A 15,524-nucleotide genomic window follows, 5' to 3' on the forward strand; every position below is an offset into this window, starting at 1 on the left:
TCAACAGAGGCAGTTCATCTCTTTGTCCTGCATGTGCAAGCAGGAAGGTCTTTTTTAGGGAGCTGTAACATATGACTTTGCTAGCTGCATGTGTACCACCACAGATAAGAACACTTCTGTCCAGGAAATTTTGTGGTGAGCCACTTAAAAGGCTGCCACTGCATGGGAGCTTTGTCTAGAAAGTTGGAAGTCAAAACATTCCAAGGCCTGAACTGCCTCCTACAGATGAGCCATTTCCAAATGCTTTTTATACAGCACAGGGCAAGAGCAGTTCAGCTGGTGTGCTGTAAGGTCATGCATAGCTTATCTCAGTATCTTCAGCTCGAATGTCTCAGTGCAGCATATGTTGGGCCATTCTGAAAATTTGGGCTCATGTCTAAAGACAGGTCAGCCTGCATCTGCTTCCCCTTCAAATCTTTCCCAAAGTACAGACATCTGGACTTTTTCAAAGAAAATTGGAAGGCAATTTGGCATGCAGCTCCAAATGTTTCTCAAAATCTTCCCCACAAACCCTTAGCACAACAGACCCTTGTGCTTCTGCTGCTCCACACGCGCTGAAGTAAGTGAAATTACCCCACTGTAAGACAGAAGCAAGGGCAGGAAATGACCCCATGAGAGGCCCTTCTGGATAGCAATGGTGAGAATGAAGCTGTTAATCATTATACTGCGTGGTGATGAGACTCTGCTGCCAGGCTAATAAATACTCTGATCCGGCATGGTATGGATGCACATCCAGATGTGCTCTTGTCTGCAGAGGCAGCAGAGGGATTTCAAGGTCTGCAGTGGGTCTGCTGGAGACTGAGGAATTGTTAACAGTGTTAGCAATTTGAATAGTTAAATTGATGAGGGGCTTGGGGAAAATGTCAGTAAATTAGAAATCGTTAGAGACATTTGAGAAGCATTAAGGTTGAGAATTTTGTTGAAGGACATGTTTGTTATAGAAATGATTGAACCCTATTAGAAACGAAAAGACATTTTGTAATATCACTTGACTGAAAGAACAAGGGCACAGAAATGTCTGTAAGTACACACACACATTCAATCACAACGGCAAGCTGTTTAAAAAGCAAAGTTTCAGACAAACAAAAAGGGAGGAAGAATTTGAACAGAGTGGGCAGTTGAAACAGAACCTTTTAACTGCTTCCCAATTTCTTGGGTCAGGTATGGAATATGATAAAAGGGAAAGCAGAACAACATGATTTTCTATTTGATTCTCTCTCCTGCTGTTTTGTGAATGGAAATGGAGAAGTACTGAAAAGGGGGATAAGGAAGACAGGGGTCTGAAGAGAGAAGAGAAGAAAAGGCTTCTCAAGGCTCTCCACTTTTGTGCATGAAAAGTTTTAAATACTGTAAAACTAATTATTTTAGGAGAAATGCGTTGCTGTATTGTCTAAATGTGCAGACAAAATATTTTTTTATCGTAATCAGCAGAAATCATCCATCTCTATAATGTTTTGTAACCTCTTGATTAGCACAAAGTTAATTTGGTGCTTATCAGTCCAAAGCAAGGGGAGCATGAAATTAAGTTGAGGCCAAATTTTAATTTCCTTCTTTTGACAACTTCCTTTTGATATAAACAATCATTCTGTTGAATAAGGAATGAGTTTAAAATACATGATAACTTTTTGATTTCTGCTGTTGTAGAGTATTTCCATGTTATTCAACATGGCATTTTTCTTTGCTGCCTTTTACTTATCCCCTCTCCAAACTTCCTGAATACTTCCTTAAATACAGCAGGTCCAGTTTAGCTGTGGTATAACTTTCTGGCTTTCCAACTTCCTTTCAAATACAAAATTAGAAATTTGGACTTATTTCCTAGTGATACCAACAGGTTAAATGATGTTGAATGTAAATGTTTCTTCTCCAGTTTTATGACAAACCACAGTGGTCCAATGAGCACCTTCTTTCAGTTTTGAAGGCTGAACTTTTCCTCCTCACATTGTAATCTTTCCCCACTATTGTCTACAGGAGTTTGTCTTTCTCTCCTGCATCAATATACAGCTTCACAGGCAGGGAGGCTGCACTTCTGAAACTGCCACATGGAGTCCTCAAGAGGCAGTCTGAAGCCACTGAGGGTGGAAATCCATCAGCAGAGTTTTCCAGTGATTATCACTCTCCTCTCCTTAGTCTCTCTTGGCTTTTGTGCAGCTGGTGGAGTGCTGCTGCAGTGAAGGTCATCTATGATGAATGAACCCTGGCTGGGTTAAAAGCTGGACCATAATCTGATGTCTCCTAACAAGGTTTCCCTTCTCTAGAAATTCATGGCACATTTACGAGTCTCCTTCCTTCTTCCCCCATCCTTTTTGCTTCTTAGAGAAGTGTGGTTTAAAGAGATATTTCAGAGATATTGTTCAGAGATATTTCACTAGAAGCGAGTCACCCCATGTGCAGAGCTGCAGCATGTCCCAGTCTTCTTGAAACAATAAGGACTTTGCACACTGAAAATGATGCTAACAAGCCCAGTTTTACAATGCAAAATACATCACAACCTGTCTTGCTCCTGTTGCCTTTTCTCCCTGTTTTTCCGACAATATTAGTGGATGCTTCCATTCAAGAGACATTTAAAAGGGGTATTTTTTGAGGCCATTTGGAATTGACATTCTTGATACACTTGATATACCTACTGAAATCTAATTTGCAGTATGGGGCTTTGTAATTTCATGCTAGAACAGCAGAAAATGGAAGAATAACTCATCCAGAAGGAGAGGATTATGTAACAGTAGTGAAGGAGAATCAGCAGAGACAGGGAAGATTCTTTGGAAAGTTGCTGGTTCTGCAGTGCCATCCACCTGCTAATTGGTTTCAAACGATGGGGAGACACACTGCCAAAAAGCGGAAGAAAAGAGAGGGGAAAAAAAAGCTTTGTATTAATACAGCTCACCTACATTCATTCAGACAAAAAGGTATATATTGCAACTGAATAAAATCCTCCTCTACTACTCAGGCTCCATTTAAGGAACGTCTGCTTTTGCTTCTATGGACAAGGTATGTACTCCAGACACTGAGAATGGGGAGTGAGACATTTGGTGTGAGATGTGCTCAGCCTGTTACAAGTCACACCACACTGAAGCAGGAATTTGAGTGCTGGGAGAGCCACGACACACCACAGCGAGGATTTGGTGTGGGAGTGTGCTGGTCTAATGGAAACTGTGGACTCTGCCCCAGAAAAGACACCTATTAGCAAAGCAAAAGAATTGCTGTAAGACACACTGAAGAAACTTTGAAGATTGATGAACTGGACTTGGAAACCTCATTAATTGTTCCAACATATGGATGCTCTAAAGGTGCCATGGAGCGCCACTGGAGAATAGGGTAGACAGCCCTACACAGCCTGCTGTGCTTGTCTTGGTATTGTGGTATGTGATGATGGGACTAGTGTGAGAATAGCAATGACAGCGCTGTATACAGCTATTATACATTAGGGTTACATTACTTCATTAGAAATTAGCTGAGAGTTAAACAGTGCACAAAAAGATATCATTTTGAAAAGAGGTAAGTATTTAACACAGAGTGATGAAGGGCATCATGATAGGATTCTGGGCTGCTTCTTACCTTGAAAATACCCACAGTAGAGCCATGTTAAAAATACACTGCCAATGTAGGGTACACAACCACAGGCTCAGGCTGGAGAAAAACCAAGGACAAGAATTGCCATGGATAGCAGCAGGAGATGGATGGGAGAGCCAAGGAGAGAGAACTAGAGGAGCTCTGCTGCAAGGACACCCCACTAGGTCTTTGTTCACCCTACCATTTTTTTTTAATGCAGTATGAATTGTCCTTGCTGCTGCTAATGTTATGGGGATTGCTGTTTTATCGATCCATGCACCATGATTTTCACGTTTGTCTCCTAAATGGCTACTGTTATCTAAGAATCTCATGTACAATTCAGCTGGAATTGCTCTAACATGCAGAATGCTATGTCATCTGAAAATGGGGTCACTTCACTGTTGGTAACAGCTCTGCGAATATTCATTCAGTAAACATACCAAAAGCATCAGCCCTACCTGGTGCCTTTTACCACTCCATTAAACACTTTTCTGGTTTGAAAAATGATATACTTCCGTGCACTGTTTAACTCTCAACTGATTTCTAATGAAGTAATTTTACCCCATAGCTCTTAATTTTCTGAAAACACCATCTGATAATTTTTCCACAACATCTTACAAGCAACAGCCACCCAGAAGGAGCAGGCAGTTTGGAACCATGGAATAGTGACATCCATACTATGTCACACTTGGACAGGGTGGAGGCTATCAGAGCACAGCAGTGTTCTGCCACCTTGACTTTCTTCCCCTAACCTAAAAACCTCTCTGGTTAATGAATTGTCTTTTAAAAATGAAAACTTGCAAAATAAAAGATGGCACCTCAGAGAAACAGTTGCAGAGCTGGATATTGGAAATTGGAACTCACTGAAAGAAAGTGAAGATCTGAAGGATGATTTTGGGTGACTGCAGGCCAGTGCAAACTGTTTGAGGACATCAGTAGAAGACCTACACAGAGAAGCGGATGATGCCAAGGACACACTAAAAAACAAAGAAAACAAATTAAACAATTAGAACTGCAGAGTAAAAATTTGGATTAAATCAATGAACAGCTGAAGGCTGAGATCATGGAAATCTCCTGCCATATTTTTCCATAGTAAGATAATAAAATGTAGCAAAAGATCAATCTATTAGAAGGAAGAAATAGATTTGAAAATTTGAGATGTTTGGAATGCTTACAAATGACACTGGGAATGAAAGTGTATGAACAAAAAAAACTCAGAGCCTGCCAGTTAAGGAACATATTAGAAGAACTTTACAAGCTCAGGGAAGTTCAGAGGAATTGGATTCTGCAATTGAAAGGACAACTATAAGAATTGGCTGAGAAAGATGCAGTTTTGGCAGTAGTGATAAGAACAGATCCTGGGCATTTGCTCCCTTATTGCATAAGCACACTGAAGCCAAGCTTCCGGAGACTCTCTCTTTGGTTAAAACACAAAGTGTCTTCTGTTACATATGGAATATCTCAAAGGTTTTACTGATAGTAACAGTTTGCTTTGGACTTTCCTCTTAATATTTAATCAGTAACAATATTCCACTATGTTTAGTGGCAATATATTTGATATACTGGTCCAAATCCTTATCCATACTTCAGCTTTAAAAATCAACTATTACTGTTTTAAGAATAAAGCCTCTGCAGAGCTGTCCACATTTAGTAATTTTCCCTTGCACAGGTTCTGACTATGATAGAGTTAAATGTTTTAAAATAGCTTGTGTGATGTTACAGTTTAGATGTTCTATTAAAACAGGGATGTTTTCATTATCACTGAGCAGGGCTTACACAGTGTCAAGGCCTTTTCTGCTTCTCACACTTCCTCACCAGTGACTAGGCTGGGTATGCACAAGAAATTGGGAAGGGGCAGAGCTGGATAGCTGACCTGAACTGATGCAAGGGTTATCTCACACCTCATGAGGCCATGCTCAGCAATAAAACTGGGAGTGAGGGATGGAGGCTGGCATGAGCTGCCATTTCTCAGGGTTGGGCATCAGTCAGCTGTGAGCAAGTGTTTTCTTCTGCATCACTTTTTTTACTTTGTTTTGTTTATCATGGAGTTTTGGCCGCCTCTCTTTGTTGTCTGTACTTCTTCCTCCCATCCTCCCATCCCTTCTTTAAAAAAAAATTTAAATGCCCTTTTTTTCAAGGCATGAGTTTTCCCACTTCTACCCTTCTGATTCTACCCTTACTAGGGCAGAAAAGAACAAGCAGCTGTGTGTTGCTCAGCTGCCCACTAGGGTGAAACTACACCATCCCTTCTGTGCATTAATACGTGAGTTAATGTAGGCTGGTTTTGGAAACCAAGTTAACTTACGTTTTTTCACTTACAGATCACACTGCAGATTGCAGAGTAGATGTTTTCTCCAGACTTCGAGAAAGAGCATGGAGGAACCTAAAGATGTGGGAAGGTGTGTTAGTTTAGGCTGGTCAAGAAGGGCTTTCATTAGTGGACATCAGTTCAGGCAGTGCATATTTCCATTTGTCTAAAAGCTTTTGTTTGTGCATCTAGAGACAATAGCCTGTAGAACTTTTAAAATACAAATAAATGAATACATGCCACTTCTGTGAATGAAAAGTTAAATCCAAAAGACCAATGAAGCAGCTGGCCAACTGGTAATCATGCTGAACCTTCGAGTTATTCCTGACATTTGTGCACATAGCAGGTAGACAATACTTGCTGGCAAACAAAGAGTTCACAGAACATATATGATAGAGGGAAAAAATTCTGAGATGGTGAAGGGAAAGTTGTGATTCCAGTGCATCATTTTCACTGTAGCTTGTAGCAGTGGCAGTGGAGAAAAAATCCGGAGATGAAAAGCCTAGAACAACCCCTTAATCTCTTCCATGCCTGTCCTGTGTGACAAGCCATCCTTTGAAATCAGAAGAGATACAGTTTAGATGAGGGAAGTTTGAGCATAAAGAGATTGGGCAAGACTCAGAGGTAAGACGAAGTCAGAACAAAGAATTTAAGATGCTGAACTGTGACTCAGAGGAGCTAAATTTTCTTTCTGCATCCTTCCTCCTTTTCCTCTGGCAAGTCACTTATCTCCCCATATCTTGGTTCCCCAACAGAATAATGAGACAGTAATATTAAATGTTGTGTTTATTTTCATACTTGAGAGCATTTGTTTGTTTGTTTGCATTAAACTAGTAAAATTTTACAGAACTGAAGGAGGGAATGATAAGGTAAATGTTGAAAGAACCAAGTGGAGGGGGCAAAAAGGAGTTGTGGCCAAGGCTGAGGGTAGAAATTTCTTACTCTGAATCGACAACATCAGTCAGAACTGTTGACATACACATAAAAATGGTTTAATCAGAGAAAATGCCTGGTACAATTACAACCCAATCTAAATAGAGACTTTTAAGCACTATTGTTATCAGATAATAGGAATACTGAGATGTGAACTGTCTGTACAGATGCATTTGTGCCAAGGTAGTCTGAACTGTGCTACCTGGTACTCATTGACAATTGCACCTGTGCAACACCAGACTCATGATATCTAATTCTTGTTGTCCGGTGCCACAGGGAAAGCTACAAGAAAAACAAAGCTTCAGTAGGGTCAAAGTTATAAAGGAGAAATAGTCACAAAGAAGGGGTTCCAGAAATATGCCCTGAGAAGAGTCAAAGAAGATTACTCTGCAGTGGGGTAGATAGCTTTGTCACCCTCATTTTTCAGCAGATCTTCCCAAATAGCTTCATCTGCTGTCCTGTATCCATAATAAACATGAAGCCTGAGGGTGGCTTACATAAAACTTCAGAGGCTTCTGTAGGGGCCAAGAGAAGTATTAGGGCTTGCAAATGTATTATACAGCATAAAATTGTTACTTCACATAATGTGTAAATGTTTGGTGAATTCTGCAGAGAGACAAAACAAATCTTTCTCTGATTTTGATAAACTATCTCAATAGCAGTACTTACAGGTCATCATCAAATAAGGTTTTTTTCTGGTAAACCATGGATAAAGAACAAGAATGAAGAAAAATCACATATGCAGCACTTTCTACATATGCAGTTCTTTCTACAATCGGCAGTCTTTATGAATGATGTATAAAGGCTCAGATAATCCTATGATGTTTCTGTCTTCCCTACCTTTATTTTAGGAAAAAAAAAACTAAAGGAAAGGAAATTATGTGCCTGGTTATCACATAAAAAAGCAAAGTTGTATTTTTAATTCACACACTTTTTGTTCTGAATATAGCTGCAGGGCTGGATTCCTACAGGGGAAATGTCTATAATTACAGTCAGGTGACACCACCTTCGTGTTGAAGGAACCAATATGTGCCAGGAAGTGCTACATGATGCTATAAGCAGCAGAAGGGAAGCGAAGCAAAAAGTGACTTGAAACAGGTACGTGAGCATATGTGTTACACTGATCTGTTATATCTGTGTGCCTTACAAAGTTTTGCCTTCTTTACAGTTTATTAGAACTTTGGTTAAAGCCACACAGAGCAGCAATTCATTGCATATACAGTATGCATATTACATGTTGCAGTAAGTACTGAAGACTGTGACCAGAAGGACCTTTTGTCCTAAACACTGTCCATGGTAACAGATGACTCTGCCCTTGACATGCAGAATTGTAACACTCAACAGGTGCATTAGTGTTGCCTTGTTTGGGAGGAGAGAGGTAGTATGGAGAGATGAAACCATATACTGAGATCATAGAGCCTATAGAAACTGAACTTAGATCTTCAGTAAGTCTAAGAAGATGCCTATTTCTCTTGAGTTTAAAGCAATTAGCTTTAAACAAAAAGACAAATACCTCATTAGAAGTCTCCCTTGCAGGAAGAAATTAATTTCCTCTTCAGTCACTTACATGACTGAACACTAAGGTGACACTTTGTATGGTGACACCTAATAATCAGTGAACAGAAGAAGGAGTTGGGAAATGCTTGAAATATTTAGCTACAGATGTCGACTCGTCCAGTCCTGATGTTTGAGACTGCTCAAGCTGACTCAGTATCTAATTGCTTTACCTCAGCACTGTCTCTAGTACCATAACAATTTTGAAGTTGTTGGAAAGAAACAAGGTAAAAAGCTGCTGAATGTGCTGCATTTTCAGAGGTGCTGCACCCCTGCAGCTCCTATTGACTTCCCTGAGCCTGAGCTAAGGCAGCTCTGCAGAAAAACAAAACTGATGTTCCTCCGTGGACAGAGCTCAAGACCCTCTTTGTAGATCTGTACTGACTTCAGAGAAGGCTGAGGATCTGACCACACAGAAACCAGAGCCAGTACACATAAAAATCTCCAAGTGTATTTCTGTGCAACTTGTCCTGTCCCCCACAACCTGTCACGTTCAGCAAGAAGTACTCTGAAGGAAAGACAGAAATAGTAAACTAGACTATTGAATTATCTGAAAATATTCTTTTCCAAAGGGAATATAGGCTACATACTTTTTAGAAGATGGGTCTTTAGGGCTGGGAAATGTTTCTATCTAACTAAATGTTTCTATCTAACTTCATTACTTCTATGTAATGAAGTTAGTTCTGCATTGTTTGGAAAACAGCAGATTTCCTTGCAAGGTTTGTGATTAAACATCTGACAGAAAATAATGATTTCCTTGCAGGCAGTTAGGCACCAAATATAAGGACATAGGGGAAGAGCCACGCAGGGAAAGAACCTACTAAATATCACTACTAAAAGCCACTGTTACTGTAGTCCTGATAATATTCACTGTTAATTATAAAAACTAGCATCTATAAAACTGAAATACCCACTAGGAGAAAGTATGCATTTAACATGAAGAAATCCTTTTACACACAGAAAATTGGTACCTCTTCTGTAAAAAATATCAGTTGGAAAGAGGAGAAAACACATTGATCTGCATGTATATGATGTGATCACAGAGAATTAACAAAGCAGCTAAATTACAAAGGAGAAAAACTATGCTTTGCTGGAAATATGAGTAAAGATTTCTATAATACTATTTCTTAGTTTCTATAAGCTTGTGTAAGCAGAAAAACAATGTTGGCTTGCCTGGGGATGGAGTGGGAATGAAAGAAATCCTGCCCAGAAATTCACTACTTAAGAATAAAGAAATTTGTGCCTACACAAAATATTAGATCAAATGGGAAATATATGAACAAAATTTGTTATGATTTGGAAGGTATCTGAAAAAATTTGGCTTGTTAGAATTACTCTAAAACAATATCCTTACCATTTGAAGGAAGTTGTCACTTCTCCTGTCATTTCCTCTTATTTTACATTGTTTCTTCCCTTCTATGTCTTAATTTATATTTTGGTGAGGAGAAATTTGGTGAGCAGACAAAACCAATCCCTTCATTTTTCTATGCATTCATTTTATTTTCTCAGAGGAGAACAAAATAAGTGAAATAAATACATGGAAATATGTACTGGACAAGAACAGGATGCCTATGACATCTATTCACAGCCTGGCATGGTACTCAGTACAAATAAGGATATCTTAACTGGGAATGCTGCAAGTCCTCCTGTAGTGAGACTAGAATGACAAAATCTACATGGCTTTAATTTTTTTTTTCCAAATAATGACTTCTAATGTCTGTATTTTTTAAAATGAGGCAGCAGGGAATCCTCCTGTTTGAAAAATAATCTAGATTTAAACAGGATAATTTGATTAAATAAAAAAGATGTGAAAATTTTGTTTGCTAGACTTATCTCTGGATTAGAGAGTAGCTTGTTTTTAAACAAACCAACAAACACATTGATTTATTCACAGATACTATGGGTAGGTATTTTTGCCAATCAAACATAACAGGTGTACATGTATAACAACAAGAGAAGTGGAGAGAATGCAACTCAATAAAAACAAACAGGTCATCACACCTAGACAAGAATTATGAACTGAAGAAACATAAGACGAGAAGGAACAAGTTAAATAATTGCATGTCAGAAAGATATTTGGATGCTTACAATGTTATTGTGCTGCAAAAAAAGGCAAACCCCTATTGCAATTTATAGTCCATGTTATCATCTACAAAACATTTAGCAATTCTTCAGCTCTCCTTGAAGCAGTCTGTAGAGAGCTGAACACCTGAGCAAGGATGAGACACAGCCAATTTTGGACACTTCATGGAAGACATGGTCCTACTGGGGAAAAAAAACAGAGGAATACAACAATAATTATCAGGCTTTAGAAAGGTATACTTGTTAGAAAAGGCTGAAAGGTTTAGGATAGGTTTAATCTGACATTCCTCTGACATTCCCCCGAATAGCTGAACTTCAGAGAGAAGAAATCTAAGAGGTAAAACAATAGCAGTTTTCAAATATATAATTTCAATATAGTAATATTTCAAAGGTAATTTCAATAAGAGAAACAAGTGGTTTTCTGTGTCTGCTGTGCACAGGGCAGCGATATTTTGCTCTTCTAACTGTTTGCTCATATCTTTTGAAGTGCTGGAAATGGGCATGTTACCAAAATAACACTAAATACAGTTTTGCACTGCTACAATTTACCTGGTGCATTAAAAGTACATTTAAAAAATACAATTTGGGAAAAGTACGGCAGAACTGGAGAAAAAGGAGAAAGTCTTCTTATGATTGTATATTTCTCTCCTCCACTGAAGCAGCTGATGTCTGAAATTGTTTTCAAAGAACCTTCTCCTCACCTCTGTGCTGAATGAACCTACGGAAAAACCTTGCACAAACCTGATTTGAAATGAAATAACTCCCGTTTTGGAATGAACTGTATGATGAAGATGTAGTTATAAAATAAATAATGATTCAGCTCTAACTTTCAATTTTGTCGTTATTAAGTTGCTCAACCAGGTGTTGAAGCCAATAGAATTTGCTTTTCCTCTGCTGGAAAGCTATTTTGAGTGCAGCGTGACTAAAGAATAGCCACTTATTAGCTGCTCTGCAGTGCTCTCGGCTTTGCTGCTAGAATCCCCCACAATTGCTCCAACAACGCTTTTGCCAATACTCGTCTGGCTCAATCAGCAGCTCTAACACTGGAGTATGAGATTCTGCAGTGCTTGTGAGGGTGGTAAGCTGCCTGCTGTTTAACAGCTCTGCTTCATGGTGCAGTGTCGGGAGGGAGGCAGTGCTGATTTTGATCTTCAGTTTGTATTTGTTTCTCTCTTCAATTTATTCTCTTGTAGTCTCAGTGCAGGATAGATCCTGCACTATCCTGACTGAAATTCCCGGCTAATGTTGTTGTGTGCTGCTCCAGTGTTGCCGTGTTTCATGCTGGAGCTATCTTTCCTCCATGATGGGGGATGTGATTCTTCTGCATCCCAACTGGACTGTGAGGATTAATTAAAGTTTGCAATGCACTGTGAGTACTTTGTATACCATTGAAGTGGAAATTATTGTTTGTTACAGCCAGTCTGAACACCATCTGGGATTTCCATGTTCCTGTTTCAGCTCAGTTGTACATTACCAAGATTGATCTGGCACCACGAACAAAAGATTAGCGTTGCAATCTCAAGTTCTGTGTTTGGTGCTGTGTCCAACCTCAGTGTAAGTCTGCATACATCCCAAAAAGCTGTGCTCAGCACACCAGGACTCCAAGGGACTTTCTATAGCTGTAAACCTGAGACAGCCCTTTCCTTTTTCTACACTTGCAGTCTGGTGTGGGTTGGATCCACAAAGCAGTGGATCCCTTTGACCTTCTCCACTGTCATCCCTGCCCACAACTAACTTCAAGTCAGCTCAGCAAGACTGTGTATGAAATGATGGTGGAATTGAGCTCTGCATTTCACAAAAGATGTTTTTTTCCCATGCAACAGAAGTGTCCCTTTGTGTGGCATCTGAAGTCCTATAGGGACATGGCAAAAAAGGGCTGATACAGCCCGGGATCCAAGCCAGTAGTGGAAGTGAAGCAGACCATCCCACAGTATTCTTGTACGTTCCTAATACCTACAAAACTTAACCCAAAACCTGCTTTGCCAGTTCACTGTGAGATCCTCTGTGGGGCCAGGTGAATATCTCTGAAACAGACAAATCCCAACTCTGATTGAATGTTCTGCTTTTATGCACCAGCTTTTGCACAGCTAAGAGTATATTTGAAAACCTTCTTGCGACTTCACCGTGTTTGTAAGCTACAATAAAATAATGGGGTTAAATGACAGGGGAAACTCCCCCAGTATCAAGACAGATACGCAAAATGGCATAAAATGTAATTACTCAACACATTTGTGAGCTTTCCCTGGGGAAGAGATGAAGTAACAAGGAGTTTGACGTTTACTTCCTAACTGAAGGGTTCCAACAGGTACCTTACCCAAAACACTGGGAGGCTTGACCTTCTGAAGAGTGCACTGCTTTCACAGAGGTACAACTGTAGTCCTCTCACCACAGTAATTGTGCCATTTACATGTTTAAAGTGCCATCTGACAGGTTTGAGAGTCAGAGCCAATGCTGAGTGCTAAATAAACACATAATGAAAGTTGGACATTATCCACCTGAGCTTTGTTTCCCTCGCTTTCCCCATAGCATCAGACTCTCCTCAGCTTTTGAAGTGTCCCTTCTGGATTTCTGAACAAGCTCAGAATTAATGTGGCAGGAATTCTGCCACAACTGTTCCTCTGTGAGGGCAGCATCATGTGCATTACTCTTCTCCTCTTCCAGCCTGAGAAACTGGTTTCTGAGTTTATGAAGAAAAGCTTAGGTGCTATCTACACTTTCACATTCTGGAGCCAGCCTAGGGAGAAATGTCTATTTGATAACTTTCAAACAATCCCACTACGTGGATGCGTATTTGTTTGCTTCTATACATCTACAACCAGCTGTCTGGTTTTAATCAATTTTTATCTAATGTCTTCAGAGATAACTAAGCTATTAAAAATTCATAAAAAGAGGCAAATGGGCCTATCACAAATCCGAAGGGTAGATGAAGAACTGAGAACAACAGAGAAGAGACTCGAAATGAGAATGAAAGAATGATACGGGAGAAACTGATGTCTAAATGTTTATTACAAGATAAACACAATTTATTGCCATTACAGCTTCTTTGATTACCTTTCAACCTTTTCTTAACGATGCCCATATGTTGCAAATAGGAGGGTTTTATGACTTTTGTTCTCTCACCTTTCCCACGGCTTCCATTCCCGCTTCAATTACCACGCTGACACCAGCCGCGCTGCCGCCGGTGCTCGCCCGCCGGTTGGCGGCGGTGGCCGGGGAAGCCGCCTCGCCCGCCCCCGGTCGGAGGCCGCCTGTCGTTCCGGAGACGTGCGCCAGGTGGCGGTGCCGCCACTGCCGCGCCGCTTCCCGGCCACCTGCGGGCACCGAGTCAAGGTACGGGGGGAAGCTTGTTTAACAACAAGTCCTTCAAAAAATGCTTAAAATGGTGCATACAGGTAAGTTATTAGATTCTATGCGGGCTTCCTGAGACCAATAATAAACCAAGAAAATAAAAAATAAAGTTAGAAAGTGGCAGCACCCTCAGCTCGCTTTAGTCACCGCGCATCTCTGTATGGGGAAAACAAATCTCAAGAATTTCTGAGTTTATATTGCTATTTTTTTCTGTTGATACAAATTTCATAGAGGCAATAATGTCTTCTGTCTGATGTCTTTGAAATTATTGCGACTAGATGAGGTCTTGGAATGGAATCCATGGTGAGTAAAACTGTAACTGCTCATGACTCACCCAAAACTAATTCCATAGCTTGTGTGGTTATAGGTGTAAGAATACCAATGAAGCTTGTTAACACTCTTTTCCTTCCATCCTGCCCTTATGATGTCAAGACTGTAATGTCGTAATAATTACAAGACTTTGTGCCTACACAGGAAGACTTGGGGTGATGGTTTAAGACAAACTGAACGTGAGCCAGCAGTGTGTGCAAAGCCAACTGTGTCCTGGGCCACATCAAAAAGAGTGTAACCAGGAGGGTGAGGAATTGATCTCACCCTTTACTCCACTCTTGTGATACCCTACCTGCAGTACTGCACACATCTCTGGTGCCCCCAGCATAAGAAGGACATGGAACTGTTGGAGCAAATGAAAAGAAGGGTCATGAAATTATAGGGGACTGAAGCACCTGCCCTACAAAGACAGGTTGAGAAAGTGGAGGCTGTTCAGCCTGGGAAGAAAATGTTGTGAGGAGACCTAACAGCAACATTCTGGTATCTGAAGAGGGCCTACAGGGAAAGCTGAAGAGTGACTCCTTGTAAGGAGCTGTAGTGACAGGACAAGGAGTAATGGGTACAAATTGGAGAAGTGGAAGTATACCCTAGATATCAGTAAGAGATTCTTTACCATAGGGATGGTGAGGCACTGGAACAGGTTGCCCAGAGTTGTGGATGCCCATCCCTGGCAGTGTTCAAGGCCAGGTTGGATGGAGCTCTGAGCAGCCTGCTCTGGTGGGAGGTGTCCCTGCTATGCCAGGAAGGTTGGAACTCGATGATCTTTAAGGCTCATTTCAACCCCACAACATTCTATGGTTCTATGAAGTAAAAAAGATGAGGCTTTTCCCACTGCAAGAAAATGTTAGTGGAGAGTGGAGGGAGAAGAAAAAAAGAAAAAAAGCTGGTGCTATATTTGGAGCGTTCCTAATTGCACTGTTCTATTTCCAGCTGCCAAAATCTGCGCTAGAATTTTAATTAAGGGCTAAAATTGTGCAGCAGATCCTGACAACAGGAAACAGCCCTGACAACGGGAAACAGTTATGTTATTTAAATTGGCTTTGAAATAATCAGATTTTATCTCCCGGAGCAGCACTTGGATGAATATTAAAGCTGCTTTTGTTCTCCCGGAAAGGGCTGCGCTTCATCAGCAAGCTCTGGGAAGCCACTAGGGCCAGGCCAGGCAGTGAGCCGCTCTCTGTCCCACACGGCCGCCACGGCTGGCACAGAGGGCCGGGGAGCGCCCCGCACACCGCGCCCTGTCCGCGGGGCGCTCCGGGCGTGCGGGAGCGGCGCCCCTGGCACAAGATGGCGGCCTGAGGCGCCGCGCCCGCCCCGCCTCCGCCGCAGCGCCGCCGCGCCCCCTACCGGCCGCGGCGGCCCCGCAGTGCCGCGCTCCGCTGCGGCGGCCGCAGCGCGGGACAGCGCACGCGCAGGACGGCTC

Source organism: Motacilla alba, chromosome 5 (genome assembly GCF_015832195.1).
Source record: "Motacilla alba alba isolate MOTALB_02 chromosome 5, Motacilla_alba_V1.0_pri, whole genome shotgun sequence".
Classification (NCBI taxonomy): domain Eukaryota; kingdom Metazoa; phylum Chordata; class Aves; order Passeriformes; family Motacillidae; genus Motacilla; species Motacilla alba.